The 14,287-nt window shown below is 42.2% G+C and overlaps 1 protein-coding gene across 1 annotated transcript in view; it reads left to right on the top strand.

Moving 5' to 3' along the window:
• Positions 1-7,010, top strand: part of LOC139914740 (homeobox protein Dlx4a-like) — a 144,459-nt gene extending 137,449 nt beyond the window's left edge. Inside the window, exon 4 of the transcript XR_013504972.1 lies at positions 6,956-7,010. The gene's annotated coding sequence lies outside the window, so the exon portion shown is untranslated. The remainder of the gene's footprint in view (positions 1-6,955) is intronic.
• Positions 7,011-14,287: the final 7,277 nt, after the last annotated feature.

Genomic DNA, 14,287 nt, shown 5'->3' with positions numbered 1-14,287 from the left:
GAGAGCTTCCGGGCCCCGGGGTAACATCATAACTCATAACGCGCTCCTTCAGACAAGAGATATGATTAATGTTTAGTCCCACAGATGCATGCTGTGCATCAGAATATCCAGTGTTAACACAGGCGGCCCTAGCTGTTAACCCCAGCATGCTTTATGAGCAGGGTGACCGTCAGCCAAATACCGATTTTGGCTGTGGAGTTTTGCTACTCCAACTGACTCATAATCTACTGTATAAGACTCTATTCTATTCTTAAAATCATGTTTGGCTGGTGAAAATAGCTGGAGAATTGTGTTGAGGATGGCACACTTCTCTCATATTTATTGGACTATATGAACATCAGCCATTGCCTTTATCACTTTTACACTTTTATTCAATTTCATGGATTGATGACCCGCACCTTAGTAGGGTGTGCGTTCTCAACCTTCTGAATTTCTGGAGATTTTTGTTCAGATCAGCTAGTGGATAAAGTTTATTTACAGTCGTGTAGGTAAACTGTTTGGGAACATTTACCAAGAAGCTACTCAAAAAACTGGCAGCTACTGTCAGAAAAGCATTCCGGTCAGAGTTTATACAGACTGACAAAGGCCAAGTGTTGAACACATCTATTTCTTGCTGCCGCTCTAGATTCTAAATCCTCGACTTTGATTCTCACGGTTGTAGTCGTTTCTCTGATTCCCGTGATCCAGATCCAGCCTCTCTGTAGCTTGTGAAACGGGCAACAGCCACTAAACACCATGACAGAGCAATACATATGGCTTCACTATGAATGATTTACAGTCAGCAGAGACTCCAGATGAGTGAAAAGGAAAGGTTGATCGCTGCTGCTGTTGGAGGATATCAGAAAGCTTGCTATTTCTGCAATTGACAGAACTCCCATTTGATATGTCCCTCTCAGTGGCGGGGCTCATTTAAATGATGGGAGCTGAATTCCAAAATGGATTCCAAAAGATTGGGTTCACAGTTAATATAAAACCTCCTTGATCTATCTAAATCAGTCACTCTCCCAGGGCTCCATCCAGCCATGAAGTTTTTCTTATATGCTGATCTGAGACCAGCTTATTAACATATGAATATTGGCCATCAGATGGGTGCTTTTGTCCAAAGCATCTTATAGTAACATGAGTGTATGTTTTCATTTGGAACTGAACCCCATGCTCTACCTAGAAGTCATAGTTAGAGTTTCTGATCATGTGACCTGACCCTCAAGAACTTGTAGAACCTTTTAAAAAAAATTACATCATCACCTACATACCCTTAAAATAGAATAGGACACGTTTTAAACATGCTTAAACTAGTCTAGTGTTAAATAAAATGGATGCTTACTGTTAATGCAATGTTTACTGGCATGAAAGTAAAGAACGTTATAGGTTATAAAAAAAACATATGAGTCATCTTAAGACCGTTGCTTATATAATAGCGCTGTTTTTTGAGGATATCATTGGAGGAATCATCTGTGTTTTACTCTGAAGACAAAATTTCAGGAAGCAACATTTTTCCAAAACAGATGGTGGAATGAAGCCTTTCACTTACTCTAAATAATCATTCTAAACACACTTAGTTTTAAATGGATTAGAAAAACCAGATCGAGATGTTTTCCCCTCCGTTTCGGTCTAATAAGAGGTATGAATGTAAGGGTTGTTTGTGTCAGGTCCAGCGGATCTTGTTTTTGAACATAAGTATTCTCCAGAGTGTACTGTCACGCTAGTCTTGCTATGTCTGTCTATTCTGTGAGTGTGTGAGTGTGTGTGTGTGTGTGTGTGTGTGTGTGTGGCCTTCAAGTACAGAGCCATCCATCATGCTGAAGGCTCTCTGCCACTTAGCTCCCTGACCAAGTCGCAGCACAATCAGATATCAAACGTATTAGCTGCTTCCCCTCACTCCCCTGCAAACACACATATGTGCATGTGTGTGGTTGCACATGTGTGTGTGTGTGTGTGTGTGTGTGTGTGTGTGTGTGAGAGGGATGGAGATTTTTAATGGATACGGGGTGAGTACTGTGTGTACTGCATACGTCTCTGCTTATGTGTGCCTGTGTCTTTCTGTGCATGCATGTTTGTTTGCGTGTGAGTTTCCGTGTTTGTTTGCGCTCATCAAACGCATCACGTCAAAGATTGCTCTACTCTGACCAGGCATGACGGAGACACTAAAGGCTCCCACAGCGTCACTAACACTCGAAATCCCCTCCAAAACAACATTCAATAGATGACAAAGCTATTAGCGGAGTCACTAACAGCACCCCACATCTTTCAGAAATGTTTGGTTATCTGTTGTTGTGTTACAGGCCTCAATTAGAGAACCATATGGCGTTGCTGAGTAGGCTTGGATAATCTGGCATGAGGCCCAGATAATATGCGGTGACCCCAAGACAAGTGAACCCCTGTTTTCATCCGAGCATCCCCCAACCCCACCACCACCACCACCACCACCCCCCTTATTATTCTCATCCTTTCATGTATCTTTAATCCCCCTCATCGCCCTTCTTTTGTCGATGCTGTGTGATTGATATGAAGGTCAAGCCGCTTGCTGACCACGGGATGAACTCATCACCGGGGCAGGGTTGGCGTTGCCATGGCGCCGTGACCTCTGTGTGATGACCCAATTTGATGTCCTCTGTTGTTTTTTTCCCATTGGGCAAAGCGGCAATGACAGCCACGGCTAAAGGCGACGATGCAGGGGTGATGTTTTGTGGCAACGTACAGTGCGAGGGCAATTTTGCCAGCAGTTAATAGGGAGGAGCTGAAGAATTCTTTGAGCTGGGTATCGTTAGGATTTTACCGATTCCGGTGCTATTTTATTTTCGTCTCAGAATTACTTTTCAAAACAGCTAAGGCATATTTGGCATAATGCCTTACTTGAGAGAACAAAATGCAAGAACAAGTGAAAAAATAATTGGAGGTCAACATCACAAAAATTGGCCACTGACTGTATTTACCACTTTATTGGGTTGTTCAAGTGCGCTCTACTCGTTGCAGCATCCGCTTGCTACTGTAGCGACGGTAAAGTACAGCAAAGTGCGGCAAATCAAGGACATAATGAGGTAAATATTGGACTTTTGGACCCACAGTGCAATCGTTTGGCTTCAGAACGCTTGGATCATGCTGCATGAGCTGTATGGAGAAACTTTATGGCCTTTTTATTTGCTGTTTTTGGAACTCTAGAGAAACGGTATCCAGCAACTTCTGTTGTTTTGAAGAGCTCCATGTGTGTGTTAAATGGACTTACAAACTTGACAAAGTATGTGACCCGCCAGCATCAAATTCTGTCATTGTTTGCGATTGACAGCACACTGAAATGGTCAAAAAGGTTGTTGTGCAGCTACTGGAGAAGCATCCAGCTGTTCAAAATGCTTAATGATCGATAAGAGGTATCGTTAATACGGTCGCTTATCAATTCCGGTTGGAACCTTGACTAAATTGGAACCGGTTCTCGATACGCAGCCCTACTCGCTGCGGAGTAGCAGGACTTTTTAATTAGAAGAAAATCTGCATGGAAGGCATGGAAGTCCAGATGGATCGTGGGTTGGTCCCTGTGTGATGAGTGTGTTTTTAGAAGCCTGGGTCGCAGGGTTGACGCTGGATTTACTCAATGTGGGTACCATGGTGAAAAAGTTTGAAGAAATCTAGTAGTGACTTTCCTGTTTTATTTTCATCTCGCCACACAGTTTCATTTGGCACTACTTGTTTTTAAAAATGCACAGTCTCTGAGTAGAAGAGTCTGATTAAGATATTCTGTCTTTGAGGAGACACCAGTTTCGCTCCATATGATATTTTATCTGGATTAGTGACTGTTTAACTATGAGGTGGGACCCCAAATTGGGTGCGGGCCTAATTCTGGTTGGTCACCAAATGAAGACTACATTTTAATAAGCCTAGGTACGAGGATGACACTTCATCTGGATGCTGAAAAAGTTGACTGACTTAAGAATATAGTGTACCAACAGTGAGAAATTCTTTTTCCGATACCATTAGAGTCTATACTTTTGTTGTCAACACTCCAACATGGTGGTGTGACCCTCTTTTGTGTGTGTGTGTGTGTGTGTGTGTGTGTGTGAGCGCGCAATGCATGTGACATGTTTGACAACTCTGTATCTGTAATACACTTTCTTCATGCGCCTCAGGGCATGGCAACGTAAATTTAATCCATATGCCTCCCCTATATAGGGAAGGGACACATTCAAATAATATCCTGACTTTCAAGTTTTAATACACTCATACAACCCCACATGTACACACGCACAAGTGCACACACAATTACAGAGGCGTGTGTGTGACTATTTTTGCTTGTGAATGCAGATACTAAAGAAGACTCATTTTGATGTGGTTTGTCATGTTTGTGGCTGATATGAAGTAAAGCTTGACTATGAGTTATGAAATTCTTTTCCCTCTGATGCAGTTCTCATGTTTTGTGAGTTTCTGTCTTTGTTGCCTTGCCTTGTGGGATGGCGACTGTTATTAAGTTCAGAACTGTGTCATCTATCAAAAAGGGTAATGCCATTGAAATCAGCAGGGCCCCATGACAGTATTTCCCGATAGTTTCTTACAGAACGTTCAGTAAACTAATCGCTGTTATCAGGTTGAAACCTCATAACTCAGATTTGAGTAATTTTCATGTTTTTACCTAGTTTTTATGTATTACATAGTCCTCCGCGGGTTGAGCAAGCTTTACAACCCTTGGGTTTATGAAACCCTTTCACGCCCCATTGTATAATTTACAAAATGAACATCATGCATCTAAGCTAAGCCTTTGATCCTTTTTTTTTCTCCCGTAAAGGAGTACACAGAGTTTTTATCTAGCTTTCTCTCTCAATGCAATGCAATTCAATTTAATGAGCTTTATTGGAATGCCATCTCTCTCTCTCTCTCTCTCTGTCTCTCTGTCTCTCTCTCTCTCTCTCTCTCCCCCTCTCCCTCTCCCTCTCCCTCTCAAAGTCAAAATTCGGTGTCAGACAACATTACAGTGCACTAAATACTGGACACACACACATGAAATTGCTACCAGTCATCTTATCGAACAATGGCAAGTTGACTAGAGAGCCTATTTGCCTAAAACAAGACTTGACTTGACCAATCTAGATACCGGGCTTAGACTGACCCGTCACATGTTGCAGTGCCACTGTGCATAGCACTAGGATAGCCTTAACCCTAGCCAGAATGTAGGGCAACATATATAGCTTGCAGAATAGCATGGCTAATAAGTAACTGGCTGTCTGCCCAGAACACTGGGTATAGACTTGCTAACTGGGTCATTGGCCCCTTGAAAAGACAGACAAACACTACACTGTGATCTATTGCTGAATTGTGTGTGTGTGTGTGGGACCCATGTGACCAGAAAGTTGCCGGTTTGACTCCCAGTACTGACTGGAAAATCTGGGTGGGGAAAGCGACTTGTCCCACAGCTGTATGAATGCGAGGCAGGATGAAGCTGAAAAAGCACATGGAGCTTAGTCAACTTTCCCCGGATAGATAAATATTAAAAAGAAAAAAAAACCTGATAATGTTTCAAAGATGAATGATGACATTTTTATGACATTATCTCAAATTGCATTCAGCACCTTGGAAACTCTGCCTTTTTAAACTCTTTGAAACCCGTCTTTGATCGTCAGCATTTTCCGCCGTCCATATTATCTCTGTTAAGCTGCACACAGGTCACCAACTCGCCTCCCACACTCAAAATTGTGATTTTTAAATTTTTTTATTTTTTTTAAATTCAACTGACTCCCTAAGCGACCAAAGGCGCGTAACAGTGAGAGAATTTAAATAGCACACATAAGAATATAATCACATATATTCTTGAAGAGGTTGACTTTGCATTGGGGAAAAAAATAAGGTTTTTGCAACCACAAAATACATGTGAAACTTGGGTTTAGCTCTCTTCAACACCTTCCCTCCTTCTCTTAGTCCTTTCCCCCAAAAGCTTCGACGATGAATTTCAGTGTAAATGTCGTCCCCGAACCAGAACAAAGCCATTGGTGGAGTGATAGCCTTGCAACAGGGGGCTCCACATTGCAGCGACACATTGGGCTCCGGCTGAAGATTTGCTGGAGAGGGATTAGCCCGAGACAGCCAGCTGATCAGTGTATTGTAATTAGTGACAGCAGCGCTATCAGGTGACTGGAGTGTCACAGAGAAAGAACATTTCAATGAATAGGTAATGAGACTAATGGCCGTGACTGTGTGTGTGTGACTGTGTGTGTGTGTGTGTGTGGTAGGGTTTGTAATAGCTCACATTCCACTCACTTAATTCAAAATGAAAATTGAAATTGCAGTTGATATGAGTAAGTAATACTGTGTAACCTTAGTTTTCACTATTTTATAATATTAATACAAGAGCCTTTTACGGCAAAAGATTGCCAGTTTTTGAATTGTGAAATCCAAGAAATCCACTGTCTGAATTGATATGAAAGTGGTGAGTGTGTGTGTGTTTGTTTATTTGTGCACACTAAACATGTTTGGGGATGCCTGTTTGATTGGGTGTTTTTAACACCATCACGGTCTCTCCTCTTGTCCACTTGCCATCTCTCAGCCAATTTAATCGGTATAATGGCCCTTTGATAGTGCTGTGTGTGTGTGTGTGTGTGTGTGTGCATATATAGGAGAGCGATAAGAGAAAGAAAGACTGAGAGAATAAAGACAGAGTGATTGCAGATACTGCCCTTGTCTGTCTGTCTGTATCTTGCAGATAAGTCACCTCAAGGGAAAATGAACCTGATCAGTGCAATTGTGTTTACTTTACTCACTCCTTTGTTATGCTGTGTGAAAGGAATAATGTGCAGTGAGCCAGTTATTATCGTCAAATAAGCTGATTTTGCAATATGTAGAATACTGGCTCCCCGTACATTATCTCGCTTATTAGCCTACATGGCTACACAGCAGACAATCATTTGACATGAAATATTTATTTAAAATTGATTTTATTACAAGCTAATGTCATTTAAAGACTTCTGATAGAAAGTAGTCCAGCAGCGTCTTTTTGGCACAAGGTGTCAAGAGTTAATTTGATTAGAAATCAACAAAATCCACTGGACTTCTTGACTGCGGACTGATATGATTTGATGTAAATATGTTTGAGTATTTTTCACAGTATTCACTTATTTTACTTTTACTTAACGTATGTTTTGATTGAAGTGTTGTACTTTGCTACTTACAGTATATCTGTTAAGGCTCCGTTTGCATGGTTGTTGTCCAGCTAGTTCGCTGGCCTTGCTAGCTAGTTGGTAGCTAATAGCAAAAGAAAGCGGTAGTTTAACATTATTGTATAATGGCAATGGACTTTTTTTTCATCACAGATCAAATCATGACATGAATTTCAAAAATCTTATTTTACACCACTCAACATAGTCTATGAAACGTGCAATATCACATATTAAACTCTGTCCGCTAACCCTTTTTGCTTTGAATGGGAAATATCATATGTATGTGTGTTTTTTTTAAATAAATGCATTTTAAATGAGCTACTTTTGACTTTTACATACTGTAAGTAGATTGTTACAGCAGTAATTTTACCTCTACTTAAGTCAAATTTCAGCAAAGTAACAGTGCTTCTATTTGATTAGGATATTTTGGTACTCTTTGCACCTCTGGCTATACGTGCTTTCAGCGATATTCAACTCGATACGGAGTGAAAGAGAGAGAGAAATGGAGAAAGAGTTAAAATGGCATCTCTCTGCAAAATCTAATATCATATCCTTGTGTAATTAAGGAAAAACACCTTTTAGTTTTCTAATTGCTTTCTCACTTCGTTTAGCCTGTATTTTTCACACAAGAGTTTGGCTCAACTCAACTCAATGCATCCATTCTCAGCTATTCCACCTGCGATTTCCTAATAAACTCCTAGAAAGGAGTTGATTGGAATTGAAAGTGCATTGTCATGCGATGTGAACCTTCACTGGGCTGACAACACTGGCAGAGGCGCACATATGGACGCCTGAGGGAGAGAAACACACACAGTAAATGGCATTATTAGGCGCTAAAATAAAAACTCGACGGGCTTTTCCGATACAGAGAAGCCTGCATCTCTTCAGCTGCGGTTCCCTCCCAGCTTTTGCCTCGATTCAAGCTGCTTGAATCGATGCCGCCGCATCATAGACATTAAGCTCGGCGCATCGATTCCAATGGATGAATTGTTGCACCCTACTCACTACAGGAGGGTTCGCCTACATACTGCACAAACTAACCGCTGCACATGAAATTTTGCATTGATTTGACAAAGCTTCAGATGCATTTCTCAAGGACATCAACCCGATTTGAGCTCAGCTGTCCCGGTCTAAAGAAGTTTACTCCTATTGTGCGAAATAGTCGAAGCACATTCAGCGCCTCATTGATTCGAGAGGTTTTTTTTCAAGGGCACTTATTGCCATTCTGTCTGTCGCAGTCAGCCGGCCAGAGGATCCATTCAAAATATCGATTTGAGTAAAAACTCCTCTCGAGTTCGAGTGGCCCGGAAGCACGTGAAAAGACATTCTCAAGGTGTCATGGAAGAAAAGGGAAATAAAGTTTGTCAGCGGATAGGTGAGGGAGTTAGTGCATAGGTGGGAGAGAGAGAGAGAGAGAGAGAGAGAGAGAGCGAGAGAGAGAGAGAGAGAGAGAGAGAGAAAGAGAGAGAGAATTCCAATAAAGCTCATTAAATTGAATTGCATTGCATTGAATTGAGAGAGAGACTGCATATAGCTGTTGTACCTACTGACCAAACAGGTTTTCTCAGAACAGTATAGACACACAAAGGCGGTGTCATGACATGAATACAGGCATTATCCTGTGTCACACACATGCACTCACTTGATCTACACACACACACACGACACAAGTCAGGCACACGGATAAGCATTCTAAAAATACGCATAAATACGTACAAACTAAATATCATTGATTTTAAAATGACACAGCGACTTACAATAGCTTTGATTCCTAATTCACCAGTGTAAGGAATCCTGACAACAGTTGACAATAGATGATAAATATTCCTGTGTCCGTGGAACAATCAAGCTCATTCAGTAATAATCGATATTCGACCTTGTTTATCCTCTCTCCCTCTTTCTGTTTTTTACCTCTCTCTTTCTCTCCTCTGCCATGCTCGCTTCCATCCCTCCGTCATCGTTTCATCTCCCCGGCCCTAATCGCTCCTCTGTTCCTCCATTGCCACTCGGTACCCACGCAGTCTCCGCATCCAAAAGATGTATGGATTTTCTGTACTTTTGTGTGTGTGTGTGTGTGTGTGCATAGATAGATCGGCGGAAGTGTGTGTGTGTGTATGTTGCACAAATGGGGGAGTTGTTGAGCTTTTGAAAGCCGTCTGAAATGCACAGAGTGGTACATTTTGTATTTTTTTTTAATTTTTTGGCACGCTGCACAGGGGTCAGCTTTCATGACTTCCCTATGGTTGCATAGCAACATGGCACGGCCGAGGCATGTTTGCCAGCAAAAGAGGCCTTCAGCTATTCCTCTCCCTCTCTGCCTCCTCTTCCTCCTCCTACCTCTTCTCCCTCCTTCCCTTCCAGTTCCTCCTCCACTCCCTCGCTCGCTCTTCCTCGTCTTCCTCTCCCTCCTTCCTCTTCCTTCTTCCTCCTCTCCCTCTTGCTCGCCCCCCTCTACCCCCCGCCCACCTTTTCTATCCTGGTCTCAGCTGTGCTGCTGGCAAAGCTTATCGGGATTGCACAACGGAGCAAGGATACACACACGCACACACACACACACACATATACACACTTACCCTCTGTTACCTATTTGAATGGTTAGAACAGCATCCAAGGTTACCCATGCTGTGCTCTCAGTCTGCCAAGTGTGTGTGTGTGTGTGTGTGTGTGTGGGGGGGGGGGGCAGCATATGTACGTATGAGGTATGAGCATGTCCCCACCCATATGTATTTGTGTTTGTGTCTGTGCATGAATGCATGTAATGCCTTTTGCGCGCTGATATTTGTACTTGTCTTTTATCTGTGAATGTGGGATATATAAGTGTATGTGTGTGTGCGCTTGTGCAATGTATGTGTGTGTGTGTGTGTGTGTCTGTCCTCGTATGTCTCCGTGTGTGTCCTTGCGTGGCCCGGTTGCATAACCATCCCCTGAGGTCATATAGGCGGAGATATACAGGAGGCTGTATCCTGTGTGAAACATTCATGTGGAAGACTGCGCTGCCTCCGCTGTCTGCCTGCAACCATTTTTTTGGTCACCTGGCAAATTATTGACAGACTTCTGTCACGCCGCAAAGGGAAGCACAAGAGGAGAAGAAGAAGAGGAAAATCACTGGGTTTATGATAGAGAAGCTGCAGTTAGGCTAGATTTTTATGTGAAAACACACCGGTCTCATCAGAAATCACTAATTGGGGCTGCAATAGGGAAGAGCGTCCAATCCCTTCCCCTAATTGAGACGTGTGTGTGTGTGTGTATGCGAAAGAGAGAGGGAGAGATGTGTGAGTTGTGCTTTTGTACTAACTCCCTGGAGAATACATAATGTGCTGCACTTATATTCCTTCCCCCCCCTCTCTCTCTCTCTCTCTCTCTCTCTCTCTCTCTCTCTCTCTCTCTCTCTCTCTCTCTCTCTCTCTCTCTCTCTCTCTCTGTTTTTCCTCTCTTCCCCCTCCAGGTTTCCCCCCTCTCTCTTTTCCTGTCATACAGTAAACGGTGTCAAACCTGTCCTTAATAATTTGTATGCTGAAGCTATAAATCTGTCTTTTTCCCTATTTTTCTCTCTCTCTCTCTCACTCTCTCTCTCTCTCTCACTCATTCTCACTCCCCTCCTTCTCTTTTTTGCCCTCCACTTCTTCTCGTTCATTAAATGGTGTCAAACTTGTCCTAAAAATTTACATACTGTAGCTATACATCTCTCGTTTTTTCTTTACCCCTCCAGACTTTCATCCTCCTGTCTTAATAATTCAACTGTACGTATAGATCTCTCTCTCTCTCTCTCTTTCTTCCCCCTCCAGACTTTGTCCCTCTCTTTGTTCATGTCGTACAATAAATGTCGTCAAACCTGTCCTAATAATTTGCATAACTGTATTTTCTCTTTTCTCTCTGCTTGCTTTGCTATCTGAGAAGGTGTTGACGTGTTGCCCTACAATAAAACTTTGATCTGTACATTGCTCAGTGTTCACACACAGCCGCCCTCCTCTAACTCCCAGACCGTGCCAAGCATTGTTAATATTGTGTTCAGGCAGTGGTTCTCAAGCTGGGGTCCAGGGATGCCCTGGGGGACTTTGAAGGGGTTTCAGAGGGCCCCCAGCAAAATGAGGATGAGTTCAATTTAACGGTTCTTTCATTTACTACAAGTTAGCATCATGAGGATGGATGGACTCTAAGAAGAATGACAGGTTTTTCCACAAAGTTTCATGCAAATTCATAACTATCCTGTGTCTTAGTTGTAGGTGGAGGATCAGTAGATGTGGAGTCTGGCGTCATTACAGCTAACGTTATCTTTTAACACGGTCAGCCGACCTCAACTTAACCTCAACTTCGCACCACCACCCGCTCCACCACCATATTTACAAAACAAGCACAGAAGCGGAGAGATGCAGCGTCGATAAGGGAGCAATTTTTTTTTCATCAATCACAGATTGATTGTAGCAAGAAATAAGCTGTTGGTAAACGCTGTAATCCTTTCTTAACCCTTATCGATGATGATGCTATGTGCTAAGCTGCTTTCTGGAATCATAGTGACATCCTTACAGTAAATCCTTCAGGTGTAAAAGGGCAGTTCCAAATAGGTGGATGTTATTTGACTGTGTAGATGAGGTGGAGGTACCTGGCTAGAAAAACTATTTTACTGTTGTAGAACCAGTGGAGGATGATAAACAGAGGGGAAAAAACTGCATTTTTCATTCTGACCCATACATTTTTTTTATAAAACACTTTTTTTTACAACTTGTTTCACCCGTTCATCGCATTAGATGGTGGTTTTCAGCCCAGCCGCAGCGGAAACCAGACTTTTTACCCAGTTAGATAAAACAACATTCACTAACCAGGAAGGAATAACACTTAAGGTCATAAAGTCATGGAATTTTACATCGGGTCCACCGCGGAACGGCGTCTGCGTTACGCTGTGTTTATAAATGGCCATTGCACTTGCCCATTCCTGCAGCTCACCTCCATGCTCCTATATCCTGAGTTAACCCATAAACAGATGTCCCGGCCCGGCCGCACTACATACTGTACCGCGGATCGGCTTTCCCCTCGTACCGTTTAGCCTTACTCGGCTTGTTCACATCATTTCGTCCGTCCCCCCTCGCTCTCCTCATATGTCACACCCCGCATACTGATTTCCCCACATCTTATTTACACAAGCTGCTCATGTGTCATATTGCACATACATGCTTGCACATATTTGGGAGGTCCCGCACGGCTTCTGAATTACGCTGAGTGGGTCTTAACGAGCCCGGGGGCCCCGGCAGCGCACGTCCTGCCTGTATTACAGCTGATTGATTTTTTTTTTTTTAACGTGTTATTTTTTGCTCCTTGCATTTTATAGCACCTAGTAACCCACACACACCATGCCATGAATGTTAAAATATCTGCACCTTCTTGTACTTTTTGCTATTTTGCACTGCAATATGTTGTCTATTCAGTTTTGTATCCCTTACATATTGGTGTTCACCTTTTTAATGAAAAAAAGGGAAATCAATAAGGGATAATGGCTTTTACCTGGATTTACTTCATCAGTGTAGGTCATATTTAATGTCCCCAAACTTCAGTGTATGTACCAGATCTCTTCTATTCATTCCATCATCTCATCCCGAAAGCAATTTCTATCGCCCCTTCTACAGGTTTGGACACGTTTTCCATCACCCCATCTTCCCGTTTCCATTACTGTTAGGTTGACAGGTGGGATTCTATTCTATTCAGTTCTACTCCCAGTGCCAAACCCATCCTGAACCCTCTCTAAAAGCTTAGGACTCTCCTGGATCATACGCTCGAAAACAGGCTTTGCCGGTTTCTGTTGCTCAACCTGCTGCCATATGCTGCTATAGTCCTATATATATATCTATATATATGTATATGTATGTAGTTAATTACAGCCAGTCCGTACACTGTGGCCCTGCCCTGCCCTGTCATCACAGCGTTCTGCACTGCCACCATTTTACTGCTCCCACAATTATAGCCGCGCTACTTACAAAACAGAAAAATATGCGCGCAAGTTGAGCTTCAAAGTAGGGAGAGGCATTTCAGTTATTTTCAGATTGTGCTCTTAAATTTTTATATCTTTGCTTCTGTCTTTGGAGCAAATGTGCTCCTTGGAGGGGGAAAAAAGGCATATTCCACAGTGAGCACTGTTCACACACATACTCTTTAACCTTGTGTGTGTGTGTGTGTGTGCGCGCGTGTTTGAGCTCCTGCCTGGTCTAGTTGGCACACAGTTGCGCACTCTTAGTCTTCCCTCACTCTGCCAAGGAGGAGAAAGGATAGATGGTGAAAGGGTCACAAAGACACACACACACCTACACACACACACACACTCACACACACTTTGGCTGAGTACCCACATTTGTTTCTGCGGAGAGTGCGTAGGTGTTGTGGTGGGCGGCGTGTTGGATCCAAATTCATAGGTGAACACATTGATGAAGAAAAAAAAAAAAGCAGAGGATACAAGTACGCTCTGACCTCATCGCTACCTGCTGCCAAATAGTGACACCGAGTCACAGCCAAGGAATTGCTCGCACGCGCACGCACACGCGCACACACACACGTGCACACACCCAGTGGTGAGGCTGTGGCCTGTTCTAGGTCAGTGTGCCAGTCTATTCGTAGTACTATCAGTTAAACAAACCACAGCCGGTTCACGGACGATAAAAAATAATAATGTGATTTTTTTTATTTTTTATTGATGCCTGTAGGGAAATTCTCTTTTGGCTTACCTGCTATATATATATATATATATATATATATATATATATATATATATATATATATATATATATATATATATATATATATATATATATAGATATATATAGATATATATATATATATATAGATATATATAGATATATATCTATATATACATATGTGTGTGTATAGATATATATATATATAGAGGTCAGCTACAGAGCATAAAAAGTATTACAGTACAGTAAATGAAAGTTGATTCTATTTTCATCTAAGCATAAAAACAGAATCACATTTTATTCTGGCTGTGGTTAGAATAGCATTATCACACTTATGCGAGTGTCAGACTGTAATGCGTTTCCAGTGTATTGCAAAAAAAAGACACTGCTGGAAGAAATGTGATATGAAGAAAATAAACTGCTCTCTCCTTCTCATTTTATCTCTCTCTCCGTCAGCCTACCTGAGTCTAATCTTCA

This window comes from Centroberyx gerrardi, chromosome 7 (assembly GCF_048128805.1).
Source record: "Centroberyx gerrardi isolate f3 chromosome 7, fCenGer3.hap1.cur.20231027, whole genome shotgun sequence".
NCBI classification, from domain to species: domain Eukaryota; kingdom Metazoa; phylum Chordata; class Actinopteri; order Beryciformes; family Berycidae; genus Centroberyx; species Centroberyx gerrardi.
Note: the sequence above shows the minus strand (reverse complement) of the source record. Positions and strands in the feature narration are given on the sequence as shown.